Source organism: Genypterus blacodes, unplaced genomic scaffold (assembly GCF_046128005.1).
Source record: "Genypterus blacodes isolate CSIRO-AG114 ecotype Tasmania unplaced genomic scaffold, CSIRO-AGI_Gbla_v1 ptg000020l_1, whole genome shotgun sequence".
NCBI lineage: Eukaryota > Metazoa > Chordata > Actinopteri > Ophidiiformes > Ophidiidae > Genypterus > Genypterus blacodes.
The window spans coordinates 1,262,795-1,278,874 of NW_027466833.1; positions in this window are offsets into that span (position 1 = coordinate 1,262,795).

The following is a 16,080-nucleotide window of genomic DNA, read 5'->3' on the forward strand; positions in this document are numbered from 1 at the left end:
CAAACCAAAGCTATACTTTTTTTTTTTTCTTTAATCGTCCAAATGCTTTGATACCACAGAGTACAGAAGAATGCAGGGTCGCTTCAGAAGGTTAATCCCATCAATATCAAGCTGCAGGTTTGCACAAATGACAACTAATTTAACGCAGCTATTAAAGTTTTTGATGAACTGACATTTAAGTCAAACATGTTTTATTTTTAATGTGCAGCCCTGTGCAAGTGTTTACTTACAGGGAGCAGATCATGCAGCATGTTAGTCTTATTTCATTGACTGCTGTGTGAAAATGATTCATATTGTGCAAGTTTGACTCATACAGTCTGGTAGTGTTGGTGACCATTTTCTACTTCCCCCGTATATTTCCCAGTATAGTAGTGGATTATAAATACTATTGCAACATGGCTGCGGTGGTGGTAAATGGTATTACACGTTGTTCTCATGCAGTCTGCAGGGGTTTGCTTATATGCAAATGAACAGCAGGCTCAAGTTCACTGTGGAGGAACAGGAACGGTGTTTGACAAGGTCCATACTGTCCTGAATATGTATAGTTTAGTATGTGTATATGTAATGTATAAGTGTGGCACCATTGTTGTACTTCAGTTAGATTAGATGACATCATTATTTTTTATTGGCTGACATCATCATAACCACTTTGTTGGATGACATCACTTTGTTATTTGTAACGCCATTACATCATTATTTAGGAATTGCCTATTAAGCAAGAACAGGAAGTCACTGGGTCCATAGGAGTAGACGACATCTTCTCCCGGCCCGAATGGTGAAAAGGTCGTGTTCTACATCACAACGAGGTAAGTTGTGTAGCATCAAGAATCCCAAGTTTACAACTCATAAGTATGATATTAAAGTTGGTATTTCCTGTTTTTCAACAACCCCTTGAACGCAGCACAAGTCGGGGCCGACCTTACAACAGTTTGAGTAAATAATGCCGCTGTAGTTGGAGTGGAAAATCTGCTCCCACCATATCTGATATCAAAATTTATGCTGAGTCGTCTGACAATCCGGTAGATAAATATTAGTAAGCTGTCGAGTTGAGTAACGGAGGGCCTGTGAACGATATTTAACCTAAACATTTGTTCAATTTGCGTTCATTTGAATTCATTGCTTGAAACCTTTGATCCGACGGGGCGACTCCCTCCTCTCTCCACCCGTCATACTGCATAAATTAATTTCCACTGACGGTGCCATAATCAGTGAAAATACACAGTTCATTTCTACTGTCTGGAGCACCTGCCCTCCCCTCAAGGCCACGCGTAGCCAAAGAAAACAGTCTTGATTCCTGGGTTCACAAGCAAATTCTGTTCTATTCTAAGCGATCCTGAGGTCGTTCACCATAATACCATACTTAGTCAGGAGTGCAAATGGCTTTTTGTCTATTAATGGACAGCTTGGAGAGTGGGTGGTATGAGAAAGAGAGATTTGAGCAATAAAACTGCCACGGCGTACACAGTCATGATGTGGACTGTTGTGCTCACACTCAGGATAGTTAATGGATATAGAAATAAGAGCATATGCACACACACACTGATCTACACTCCCTATAAAAAGTGGTCCCAGCGTTGACTTTTTGTGTTTTATTGCTTTACAGTGAGTCACAGTTCAATCCCAGTGGATGTAAAGAGGCTTACGTAAGTATTCAAGCGTTCACTATTGATACCACTGCGCCCTGACTGTTTTCATGTTGCACAATAAGTTGCTTGTGTTTGTTCAAGGTGTGTAAAAGACTGCGCCATCCATCAGCTGGTTAATCCTCTGCTTTTATAGGCACTGCATGCGTCAGCTATTATTATATCTCTCTGAACAATCGGCAATAACTTAGAGTGTGAATTCCTCCTCATATCGCCATTTGTCTTCCATCGTTGCCGGCATATTAATGGTGCGCTTAGCTAAGAATGCACAACTTCCTCTCATTTTGTAAGGTGCCGTTGCTCAATCATGTCAGAATTGTAACATTTGTAATGTTGTAATGTGAACAAAAAGGGAACTGAGAACGTTATTCTGTGTGCTGACATTTCCCCATATGACCCAATGTTACATTTTCGGTGGAGAAATTTCAACTCACTGGTTCTTCTTTATCTTCTGGCCTTTTTGGATAATACATCCCCATAATACATCCTTACGTTCACGGAGTTCTCCTGGTTCTCACAGTCCAACCCGTTTTCAGATAGCTGTTAGAGTTCTTGCGTGAGAGACAGTTGTTCCACATGTGGGTTTCAGACATCTTCTGCCTTGAGACTGACTCAACTCTGTGTCTTAATTGGATGCACCTGTTGTTTACAAACAATCGACTGCCTCAAAGGATTTGCACTTTAGCTGACACTCAAACTGCTTGTAACTTCTTCGGTCATACAGTTAGAAACCTTTCAGACATTTTTCAGCACAAATGCATTTCTAGTTAGGGGATTCTCAAAAACATTGTATTTGTTTGCATTCAATGTCTGTAAGCTAGTCATATGGACTCTTTCATCAAACTGTGCAGTGAAATTGTGAGAATGTTCCCATTACTCAGCTGCAGCGACTGCAGCAGGCATGTTCATTTGAAATGAGACCACGAGCATCAAAGCACTCAGTCAAGCAACATTGTGCATGATGATAATGATGATGTTGATGATGATAATGGTCTGTAACAATGAGAGTTTTTTCATTAGAAAACCTAATACCGGTGCTGATGTAATGCCGTGCACTATCTCCCCACCATTAAGGATCCACATATCACCCCCACTAACCGCTGAAAGTTACCTTCGCTCCACTGCTCGCTCATCTCTCCACGCTCTGATGCTCCGTCAGTTGAGCCAGCACTCCCCCCTACCCCCTCCAGCCTGACCACACTTGAAATAGCTTTGCAGTTCCATCTCCCGGCGGAGAGGTGACTCAGAAACTGGCTGTTGTAGCAGCCGGTATGACAAGGTGGTGCCTCTCAGTAGCCGAGGTCGCCTCCGGGGCAAGTCACACTCTGAAGAAGCCTCATATGTCAGAGCCTGACCCCAGGTTTGTAGGTCAGAGCTCACGTGCAACTGTAGTCACCGGTCAAAGTACATTTACTTGTGTGTCTCTTCACTTCATCAGCACTATGTCATATCTGGAGCCCTCTAGTGTTGTATTATTGTCATTTGTTTACATTGTGTAACCCACAGATGTATTTCTAAGCTTCCTCCTATCCTCCCTCCTTGTCTTTTCCTCATCTTTCCTCTCTCACTATCTTCCCATCTACACTCCCGAGCTGCATCACTGTGCACATAGAGTGAAAACAGGCAATTTTCTATATCCTGTCTCTTCCATTCTCTGGAGAAGCCTTTTGGTTTGTCTTACTGGATGCATTAATTTTTGCATGAACTCAAATTTTGAGGCATTGATAATGTTCCAACACAAACTCCCTTGACTTCTTCTTCTCCTTCTTCTTGTTCTTCTTCTTGCTAGATTGGTATGGTATGTTATGTCCCTTTACCACTTTTGGATGAAGGCCATGGCCAAGCTGGAATCATCTCCGTGAAGAACATGGTGTGTGATACAAGAAGTGAAAAGTCAACTCGTGCCAACTGAGGGAACACTCTTGTGACGGATGGAAACGGTTTGTGCCATCTGTCCAAAAGTCCTTACCACCAGCACCAGGCACGGTCGTCATGACAAAACATAACCGTCCTTAACCTGGAGAAACAAACTTAGATGCTCGCTCATCCTCGAAAAGCCACGTTGATCTCTGGCGGCTAAAGTGTTTATTTTTACGCAGCCATTTCTGCAACGGGGCCATTCTGCTGCTGACATGTTCGTGGGAGCAAATGGCAAACCGATGTCTCTCAGCTCAGAGTTGTCAAAGCGTCACTTAGATAAAGGTCGCGGCGGCGTTGAATTGTGGCGTCTATTGGCATCTATTGATCTGTGACATGGATTTTGTGTGTTCTGCGTGAGTGATAAGGCCGCTATGTAATTAAGACCCGGCTCATCGTCTTTCCAGATCATTTTTTTCAATTTCCAGCCTTTATAAAGTGTCATCACAGCAGCATGTCATTACCCTCAGAGCGTGCAACGTGTGATTTAAATGTCAAATCAAATCACAAACAAATGCTGTTACATAATCTGTGCCTAAGTGCCACAGCATATTGTCCAATCAGCAGTATTTTCAGTTATTTTGTGTGAGGTTGCCTCAAACAACACGTGGAGACTTTCGTTAATTTCAGGCTTTTAAAGGAAATTGAGCAACCAAACCCGCCTAACCTTCTTTCTAATCTACAAGCGGACACCTGATGGAAATCTAACCACCAGGTGCCACTGGTTACGCCATCAGGTGACGTCGTAAAGCTACGGGTTCATTTGAGCGAGCTTTGATCTTCCTGCTTCTGTGTGGAAATTCAATCAGATCTGGTGTCTGGATTTGAAGGTGGGACCGCTCGCTCTGTTGTCATGCTATTCTTCATCAGGGGTTTAAATAGAAGTGTAACAGTTCGTCAGCGCCATTAGAGACCCCTGTGTGGTGTTAGTGAGAGCAGGTGGTTGTCTTGGTCGTTTCCCCTCATGTGGCATGTCATTAAAAGTTGTGAAAAGTAATTCTGTTGGTATCCAGCGAGACTTTGCTCTCCCTGAATGCTAAGAATGTCCGCACGATGCTGCCTTCCCCCCTTTTGCATGCTCCATTCCATCTATACCCCATTACAGCCTCAAAGAACCATCAGCAGGCAATTAATCAACGCGGAATAATTCTGAAATATGGCAGCCAAAACAACCCCTGGGAGTGAAGGCGGGCCTCTCTCCTCTCTCCTCCTCCTCCTCTTCTCCTCCCGGCCCTCCTGGTGATTTCTCTGTGGGTGAACGTGCACTGAAAAAGGTTCTTGGCAATCTGAAATTTCAAAGCTTCAAAGTATGCTCCGCCATGTGAATACACACATAAGTGCACAGTTTTCTGATAGCGAAAGCCTCGCAAATTGGCACAGATATGAAATTAGGATGACTTGGCTCTGTGGTAACATTTGCGACTGTGGCACTTGTAGCTCTGTAATTGCGTTGCCAAGGACGGATTAGCGATCATAGAGTTCCTTCCTTTAGCCGGAGGCGGGAACGCATTTTGCCCTGCTGAAAGTGTCCTTGAGCAAGACGCTGAAGCACTACAAGCATCAGGGGGTTCACGTTCTGAATGTTACAACACCAAAGCCCTAGATAACTCCTTCTATATGATATTCAGCGATAACTGTTCTTTAACTTTGTGTGAGACATTAACATAATCTACTTAATTCTCCTGTTTGTCTTTAAGATCCTAAATCCTGTTGTTGTCTTTACATTTCCACCTTGTGTTGTTGTTTTTTGTGTAACTCTTTTGTCATGTGCACGTATCGGCTCTTCTTCTGATGTTTGAATCGTGTAAATAACTAAAAGGAGACATTAAAGTCTTCCAGTCTTGGTGTTTCTCCTGTGACTATCCGCAGGATTTCACAATCTCCTGCAGCGATTCCATCTTTACTGTTTGAAAGCTGATTTATGTGCCCGAGCCTCCACTGTTAAACAATTTGTCCGTGGGAATGTTATATTTTGCTCGGCTATAAAAGCGGGTTTACTTATACTGCTACTTATAAATAATTTGAATCAGCAAACACACTCTTCACGTGGCCATTACCTTATGAGGTAGCAATCAAACGTTTGTGTGTTTTTGCCGATGATTTCTATCTGCATTGAGTGATGCTGTTTTCTCTGAGCACGCACAAGGTCACAGGGTCGCCATAACGGAGACGTGCATGGTTGATTTACTATTATGCACGCTAATGAAGAGCGATCACGCTTCGAGCAGGAAAAACCTGGAAAATTTCCCAGCAGCAGCGCCTGACAAGAGAATTAGATATCTAAAAATTGGTGCTCGAGGCTGAAATCATCCACCGGTTGAGCCAATGAACCGGAATGTGCTCTGTTCCAATCCCCAAACATTTCAGTGATGCCATCATTTCGGTTTGAACCTCATCCTGGCCTTCATACTTTTCCGTGTGAAATCATGTTCTCATGTTTGTATGGGTTTGTCCAGCTTCCTGACATCATTGTGAGTCAGCTCTTGCCTTTGCCCTTGAGCTTGGCTTTTGTATACCAGAGAATAAGCCCAGGGGTGTCGCACTGAGGTCGTCCACTGTTCGTAGGATGAAGAACGGAATTTCCATCTCATTTTGAAGCCTGACATGCCTGTTTCATGCCTAGTTTGCTTGTTGAAATCCGTACCAGAGTTCAACCTTTCCTTACATCGTTTCCTCTCTGTCTCACATTGCATTAAACAGTGTGACTTGTTTATTGACGTGGGTGGTAGCCGATTGGTCGGAAAGTCTCCCGAGGTCACGATGTTCTCTCATTCATTTATTTCCCGCAATGTTTCCTGCACGTTACTGCTCCTCTTATGGCATAACGACCACAGAATGATGATGATGATGCAGCGGCGACTGTACAAGCGTCTGTACAGATGTCTGAGCTGGCACGTTGTACACTCAATACCCCCCAGCCAGGCTCCATGCTCCTTCCCTGGGGAGGCCCGGAGCCTTAATGCAACATTGTTTGTCAGTTCTTTTAAATCCTCTCTGGCTGTTTTTGGTTTTGTCCTTTCAGTCAAATTGTTCTTCATGTAGACGTCAACCCATATTTCCAGAGAGCACTTTGTTTCTCCTTCATTCCAAACAATACCCACAGCTCAGACTGCTGTGTTTGTATGTGTGTGTGTGTGTATATCATGTAAACAATACCCATAATCCATAGCATTCTTACTTTAATTGGTCCTGACCATGATAAAAACGTGTTCTCATCTTCAACAAACTCAAGTTTACCAAGCCCACAGATATCAGAACAGACCAGAAATTTAGTCTCTGTATTAAACATGGAAGGTGTGAGAGAAGCCAATCTACACGTAGATTCATCCCAGTGTCCCTGATATCTCTCACGCGGATGCTGTTCCGTGATTTACATGAGAGAGAGATGACCACACAGCCAGCGCCTATTACATCAGCAAGCTCTGCCTCTGGAGGCCTGTCCAGTTATTCTGGGTGAGCTCCTCTGGCGCCATGTGATGTCGATTAGAAATGAAGGGGGCGTTGCTGGCTACTAGGCAACTGCAACGCTGCACAAATCGGCGACAACGCAAGAAGAGGCTCTGATAAGATCCCCCTGCTCTTCAGTTTTTTCTGTTTTTGTTATGCAAATGTTGAAATGAAATTTGCATCAAATCAGCGGTGAGGCTGCTTCTTCCTGCTAAACGAGGCTTTCTTGAATCAGACATCAAAGCAGATTGTGGATTTTAGCCGCCAAAGATCAAACACGCTGCGATGCTTTTTCACCTCAATGTTGGGAACAATTACAAAGGCTTTGACAAAACAGTGGAACTCCTAACGGCCACACGCCGGCTCACAGCAAAGGGAAAAGTTAAAGGGAGAAAAGACCAAAGATGTTCCAACGGATTTACAAGGCGGCAGATGAACCTCAGCGTGTGTATGTGGGTCGGAGAGGCCGGCCGCGGTCGCTTTTTCTCGCCATCTTCCACCACAGGCTGGGAAGTGACAGCTGAGACAAGACACAACGTCCCTCCTCCCCCCACTGTTAGCATCCCCCCGGGCCAATGTCACTCACACAACACGCTGTTCTTATATTTAACTGTACAAGCCCACACAAGGAAATCTCACATCACTCTCTGTTAAGGTGTGATGTCGACATCGACTCGTTTATCAGTAATGAGCTATTTATAGGGGCGACGTTTGGGTTGCCAGGTTGTGGAAAATCCATTCTGCTGGTGTATATTAGAACCACTCAAGGCCGATGTCAGAGGCCAATAAGTGATTTTATATCTTCACTTAGATCTTTGCTATTTGTGTTTTTTAATTTTAGTTTAGTAAATTTAATAGCTGCCAGCTAAATTGTGGCTGAAGAACCTTTTGATACCAACGTATGAACATGAATGACACTGGCAGCACCAAGGTTGTTCTTATTAATGGCTTGTTATCGAACAAATAATCCTAAAAAAAACTATTTAACCTCTAAAAACGCTATTAGTCACAATTAATAAATAAAATGAGCATCAATTATAAAATGTGGCAATGGAAACATGATTCCCTTTCTATCACATTCTTTATATGTAAAGCTCATTAACTTCTGGATTTGGTGAAAGATGTACATGCATTAGCAGCCCACACAGAATTGTAACTGATAGTTTTTATGTTATTTACATATTTTGCTGCACTCTTGGGCCATAATTAACAGCTTGTTTGCATTTCCTCTTCATTGTTACGTGTGTTTGTCTGTTGCCTGTAGCTGTTGGTGAGATGCACTCTCTGCTCTGTGACCTTGTTTATTGTGAACTCTGGTGGAAAAAACAAAACAAAAGGAAAAAGCTCGACCGCTCTGAGCTGCAACCAGATAATGTTTCAGCTGAGGGTGGAAATAAAATCCAAAGTGAAAATTGGTTTGGGATTTGGTAAAAACAAAACGCTGACGTCCCACATGTCCCACTCTGTCCTCTGCCTATCACTTTGCTGTCTACCTCTAAAGCCTCCACTCTTCTCTTCATCTACATCGCTGTGTTTACGTGAACTCTAAGACTTCTATTGTACTGTTCTATGTTTATGTCATGTGTACACCTTAATGTGATTGAATTAGGCAAAAATTCAAGCATGCAAACGTCTTAATCGGAGCATGTAGGCAGAAGAATCCCAGTAAAAAACAAAAATGAGTATTAAGTCCATAGTCTTCGTCCAATTTCTCAGTCTTCTGTCTCTTCTTTATCAGTTTATTACACGCCACCATTGACTAACGGTTCCCTTAAGCTCTGTCAGACACTATTTTTACTGCCGTGTCCAGTTAGGGTGACGGTAAATGGTTTCACAGTGAGTGGGAAATTGTTAACCCTGTGTAGTTTGAGCTTCGGGTTGTTGACGGGCTGCAGGTGGTGGCCTGCTGAGCGTCCAGCTGAGGCAGGAATGCAGAGGCCCTGTGGGCGCCAGGCAGCGAGGATCAGCCCCTCTGTCTCATTACTAACACTGGCAGTACAAGTAGCGTCCTACAGGCGTGACAAACGTTTGTCATGTTGTTAGTGACATCACAGAGCAGCCTGGTGTAGCATCAAATTACAAAGCCAACGACTAAACAGCAGCTCTCTACATCACAGCCCCGCTCGGTGCAAGGGTTTAGCGGGGTGATCGGGGGAGGATCAGGATAATGGCGGTGAGCTTAGCTGCGCCGTCTGAGGACTCTTTCTAGTCGGGGGCCCTAGGGGTCTCCTTCTGATTTATGGCTGTCCCTCTGACCGGCTGGGTCTATCTTTAGCTCCGCCGGCTTTTACGAGCATGTCGAAGTGAAGGCAGTGATGTGGCAGCGTTGTCAGATTTGGCTCCAGACGCTCGGGACAGACCTCTGCCGTGACTTTGTGTCGCTGGCCTCCATAGACAGTTTCAAAGCTGGCTAAGCATGCGGAGAGGCCTGCAGAGTAAGGCATGCGTCAGAGGAATCCAGGGCTGCAATAGATGTTTCAGACAGAAGGCCCCCAACTGCTGCTGCCCTCCAATTATTTTAATAGTGAGAGAGTATAATTTAGCTTTGTCCCCACACGATCAGCATGACTGAGCTGGAAAGTAACTGTACGGTACTTGGATACAGTTGAAGATGTTTTATTATATCAGTCAGGAGGGGAACATTATCAAACACAATCAAACACACACGCACAATCACAAACCATGTGCCTGTGCAACAATAACCTGCTGCACGTTGTTATCTGTCATTCCATATTTGGAGATCATTTGTCCTCCGCTTCTTTTCTCCTCTCAACTACATAAAGCCTTTTCTCTCCACTCAGAGCAGTCAAAGCACTTTAAGCTCACATGGGCTGAGATGCTTTGTAAAAAAAGATTTAATCTTTACAAGCCTTTATGATTTATGTGTTTTATTAAGGAGGAAGTTCCTAGAAATGCTGGAATTATTAATACCTTTATTTTCACTGGTTAATTTCTTTGCTTTTCGTGACCTTTTCCATATTATTCAAGCTTTTTTTTATTTTTAGAGAGAGAGTTTTGCCTTGTTGACTTAGACTTCTTGGGTTGTTTGTAAAGTAATGCAATATAAGGCTTTGCAAATAAAGATGACTTGATAGTTTGGGAAAAACTGAACATAGCAATCTCACTCAAGTTCAGACCAGAATGGCCGCAACGGATTCAATGTTATTAAAACGTTAGATTAACATATTGGATGTAAGAATCTTCTATCTGATCAATTTACGCCCCGTTCTCCTCTTCAGCCTACAGACAAAGGTATTTGTCGCTGGCACAGTTATGCTTCGTAAAAAGGCCCGAATGATGACCATGAATAGGAACGCATGTTATTCTGTCATTGTTTAACGTTACATAGCAACCGCAGCACACAGTAGCTTCTCCCTGTGATGATATTGTCAAGCTTTCCCCCACACATCTCTGACAAATGAACGCAGCGTCTGTCAGTTTTCAAACGAAACAAAACCAAGGGTTGAATGCAACAAACTAACCAAGCAATCTAGATATCATAACCAGTCACTAAAGTCAAACTGGGACCCTGTGATTCACAGACAGACCAGCAAATGGACTTTAGCTCTGAAACTCAACTTAAATCGTAAACTCAGCACATTTGATAAAGAGAGCCAACACTCATTAATTCTATAAAAAAGTACAAAACGACGAGTTGCATTGTGTGTGTGTGTGGGTTTTCAGAGCTGTTTTGATGTGATCATGATGTGTGCAAATGGGGCAGAAACACTCTCGTCTCTCGTCTCTCAAATTGGCAAATTCTTATTCCGTGCAAATTGCATGTAAACATCACTGACATTCTTTGATAATAATTATTTCGACAGACTGCATGCCCTGAAAACTAATCCTGTCCAAATAGCAGAGCCTTGAGACGTGATGTCTCCAACACGATGAGGTCATCGCCGCCCCACCGTGCTCACTCCATTTATATCGTTTACATCTCTGGGTAAATCGATTTGCAATCACTTAATCTTGTTCTGTCAGAGTAAGCTTATATTGATTCATGCTGATTTTAGCCCAATTGTGGTATTTACATGTTTGAAAAAGAACAACTGTGAGTGCAATCAAAGCTTTAACCTGCGTATAAACACGCTGAATGTGTATTTTTCGAGCATAAACAAGGGGTAAATTTCACTCTTAGGCCGACCTGGCGCTCCATGGAAGCCCTCTGACTCCAGCCCCGGCTTCTTCTTCTTCTTCTCCTGGCTCTGCAGCAGGATGAAATGCTTTGGCCTAAAGCCTGACATATAGCCTCCATATGGTACGGTTTACACCAGGCCAGGAACGTGCTTTGTCAAACTAGCTTCCATTAACTGCATTCCTTACGAAACAGCCCCGATAGCGGCACGCTAGTAGGTCCCGGGCTCTCCAGAGACGTGACTCATCACTCAGGTGTGTTTACAGCTCGTTACGCAAGAGGATTCTGGGAAATAAAAGGTCCGCTGCTTACAACACGTTTCCTGTTCCCGGCGACTCGTCTTCGCCTGCTCCGTAATTCACCCAAAATGCGGCAGAGGTGACGACCTTTTCAAACATGCTTATACTTACAAAGAGGGAGCGTTTGTGTTTCTCTGTGTGTGTGTGTGATGTGCTGTCTGGCTGGAGGTGAGCTCCAGACGTCCTCGGGGTCATTTCATCTTACGCAGAACCACCAATTACCTCCCGCCTCTCCCACTGTATAGGTTTGTTGTTGCAGTGCTGCAGGCCCAGCTGTGCAGGAATGATGTCTATTTATTGTCTTAATCATTTGGAGGCGAGAGGGATTCTCCACAGCTACATAACATTCCTCTTGTCATTCATCACACACAGGCCTTCGTCCTTTACTCCTCTTCAGAATTAATAATGTGATGAATAGAGACTTTTCAATCCAGCTTTGCCTTTATTGTTTTTTTAAAGATATGAAAACAGATTAGAGTCGAAAAATGGGGGAATAAAATGTTTTGTTGATCTTCATGACCTCACTCAGACTAGAATGAGATGGAAAGTGTGTTTACTCATCCAGAATACTTAGAGGAGGCATAAACACATTCTTTTTTACATTTACAGCTCTATTTCTAGACTTTTGCAATACTTTAATGTGCAAAAAAAAGCCTGATCCAAATCTACTCCCCCTTGCTGTGGCACTGATGTGCACACTGAGTGAAGACAGCCCATTTCAGCCATGCCGCTATTGCATGCAAAGTTTGTTTTTAGATTTTTTGAGTGGCGCTGACCCAGATGACAACAAAACATTTCATTACTGCTGCTCTGATGGATCAGACGTCAAACAGCTCAGGGCAGGCGTGAAAACACCGACACCTCTGCTCCATGTGAGGATTCATGGAGGAGCTGAAAACACTCCTGTCTCAGCTGAGTGAGCACCAAGAGGGACAGACTCCATTTCTACAGCCAGACTAAGCTGATATAAGAGTGACCTGGTGTGTCCCGCAGGCAGGATGACCATTCAGTCTGACTGTTCTGTCTGTGTTCGAGGTTTTGATTGAGACGTTCAGCTTTAACAATAATACAATTATTCTTCCTGCTTCCGTTTTCACAGACAAACATTTTACAAAATCATTTCATTTGACAACAGCAACAGCATTCGGCTTTTATCATTCGTTTCATTTTCAAAGGAGATTTAGTCTGAACCAAATTACACATTTTTCATTTCTGCCTCAAGCTGTTATCTTTGTTTGGTTGGATGTTTGTTTGCCTCAGTTCAGACCTACAGCTCTTCTTCCTCTTCTTCTTCTAAAGTCATTAACACTGTGAGTCACCCGGGCACACCTGGAACATGCCGGGAATGCAGCATTCCAGCCGCTGACCTCTGACCTTCTCTTCACCTCCTACCGCACATTTTGTCTCCCCCGCCGTCGTAACACCCGATCCAGCATCTACTGGCGCTTCCGCGGTCATGACATCCTCACCCTGGGTCTCCCTCTCTCCCGCCCCTTGCACTCCTGATAACAGCGATCTTATGCGTTGGCAGCTTGTTACGCAGTGTGAGACGGTAATCTGTGTCAGTCAAGTGCCATGGATGTCGACTTGTGTGACGCACGCTGAATACAGATGGTCGTCTTGTTTAGTCTCAAACAGATGTTTTGTCCAAGTAGCATCTTCAGTTCTGAGTCAGAGATTGGCGGTGAATCTCCATAGCAACAATTCAATTAGTGGTTTCTATCTTGTTGTTGTGTTCTTCGTTCTGATTGGTCAGACATTTCCAGAACCAACTGGCTGATGTCGGAACCGATACCTAAATTCAGATTGGCTAATCAGAACGCCTTCTTGGGTTCAACAGCCGATCAAAACCCTCGTAGCTGCTCCAGCCTGTTACATTCTATTGAAACTAACTGATAATGGCAACAAATGGGAGATTTGCTCGTGTTCGAGTCTCGCTGTTCATCTACGGCAGCTCAATCTCACAGCCTGTAGGGGCTTTTACGCAGAGCCTTTGTGTAGATGTTGTGTTTCTATGCTATCTATGAGCTATTGTACTGCTAGCTGTTCATATTGACACATTAAGCCCATCGTGGCTGAAGTTGCTGCCTCTATGTTGCCTGTCCATCTCATTTCTCTGTCAGTTATACTGTATATCTGTCAGAGAGCAACGTAGCTACTTTACCAAATCCTCACACTTCATTGAATCTAATTAGCCACGTAGTAAACACCAATGCCAGCCAGTAGTAACTGCAGCTAGCTGGCTAATGTTAGCTATTTCCACTGTTTTGACTGAAAATAAATAATGTAGATGACTTGTATTGAGGATGCTAGCAGTGTTCAGGCGCTGTAGTTTGTAATGTCTGCTGTCGCAAAGAGACACATGCCCTGAAATAGAAGCTCCGCCTTGGAACAGCTTTCTTTGTCTTGTTTTTTATATCATACACAACGGCTTGAGGGAACATTCACCGTCAACATATTGACAAAATCGTATCTGAAAAGCTGTCAGAACAAACTACGATTTGTTTTATGTGTGGAAAGCAGAAAATGGTGTGGAAAAGAGCTCATCCTCCTCACCTCTCTCATTTTGACAGTACTCATAGAGAAAGGCAGGAAGGAAGTATCATTATTGTGTTTGCTAAGTCAATTTCCTGAACTCTGATTCTATCCATCTCCAGCGTGAGCCGAGTGATCAATCTGGAGCTTTGGATATGATATCGTGTTACAGCGTGAAGCTATACGGCCGTGTGGCGTGATGTGAAGCCGGCGTATGATATCTCTGAGAGAGGGAGAGACTCATATGTAGCACTGCAGAGACCAGGGGAAGGTTCTCAAACACGATAGCCCCGTCTGTCTCTGCCGACTGGCTCTGACTGGCTCCCTCTCACCTTCCTCCAGCATTGGTCCCACCTCTATTCTGTGGGTGGCAGGAGGCCAGCTGGTCGCGTCCCGCCGGGAGGTGCAGCGGAGGCACAGGGAGCGCAGTCACGTGCTGCATCAAAGGCATTAAGGACTCCAGGGAGAGCAGAAGCTCTAGAGACGAGGGGACATGGTGCAAACTGACATCCCTTCTTAGGTTACGCTTTCTCTCTTTCTCTGTGTGTGTGTGTGTGATAGAGTTAGTGATGGATTATTTGGATATGAACACATATTGCGCTCGAAACTGGTATACAGAAAAACATCACGGCTTTCAGATTGTAGAGATTTAGACGGCAGAATCCCTGACTGATGACAATTTTCACACATTCCCAGGTGTGTTTCAGCCTCTGGTCATAGGAAACGGAGGGATAATGCAGATAAAATGCAATGAACCAAATGATTAAGCGCCAAAGTTCCTCAAAGCAAGAAAACTACAACCTTAAGGTGTTTGTGGTGTCAATGTTATTTCTTATAATCAAATTTTTACTTTTTTTCATTCTTATCTCCATTATTTCAGCATCTTTAAGGTGGTGTCGGCCGGCCGCAGGGCCATGAACAACCAGTAGAGCCCCTGACACGGCCAAAGGTGTTCTTACGAAAACACAAAATTAAACCTACCACTACCAGAGATAAACAAGTCCTGAAAAATAGCCAATAATTTGAAGAGATTTTACAGAATTTCAGGATTTTCAGGTCATCACCTCTGAACTTGGGTCACTGATGTTGTTTTGTAAGTTGCAGCACTCTGGAGGTATCTGGTCTTCAACATTCAAAACGCCATAAGTTTGTTTTAAGCAAAGAATAACGACCCTTGTACAACTTTAAAGCTTTAATAAGAATAATATTTGCAAAAAGAAAACAATCTTGTACTTTGCAGAGGCGACTTGTTGATCAGAAGCCGGTTTTATTCCGCTGAAACCTTTTTCATTTTGTGCCCATAACAAACACTTTATAGTGGCTCCGCTTAATATCTTGTGCGTGCTGGTGTGTGTGTGTGAGTGTGTGTGTGCGTGTGTGCGTGTGTGTGTATTTTAGCTTTGCCTGTGCCTGCATAAATCTCAGTGTCGTATGCGTGGGTGATAATGATGTGCAAGCATATGTCTGGGTATACTCCTGATACCTCACTCCCTCTCTCCATTTCTTTCTTGCTCTATATGTGTGTGTGTGTGTGTGTGTGTGTGTGTGCGTGTGCGTGTGTGTGTGTGTGTGTATTACAGGAAAACAGTGACTAATGTCTGCCCTCTCCTCTTCCGTAAGCTGATCTGTCCCTGAGGCAAACAAGAGGGCACCGGCTTTTCTCTGCCCAGACGCTTTAGAAACACGGCAAAGACAACAGACAAGCCTTTTATTGCGGCCGGCCGAGACTCACAAAATCACACAAATGTCACAGCTGCTCTCACTCAAGAGTTTTCTAACGCCGGATGCTGTAACGTGAACTCGACATCCATGATGTCATCCACAACATTCAAGGCAGATGACCCGTGTAGTGCTCACACAAACCCAAACTGGTAGTGCAGCATTACTCACTCAATGCAAACAAGGAAATTGCTCAGATTGGTGATAACAGATTTCAGTCCTGGGCCGCTGCAACGTGTCGAGCAAATGTTATGATTCTTAAATTATATGTTTGATGGATTTTTGCAATAATGTCATATAAAATCCTTGAAGTATTTGTTAGATTTCCAGATCTTTCTCTCAGAATGGACGAGGGCTCATCTTTGATTAGGTTGTCATTACT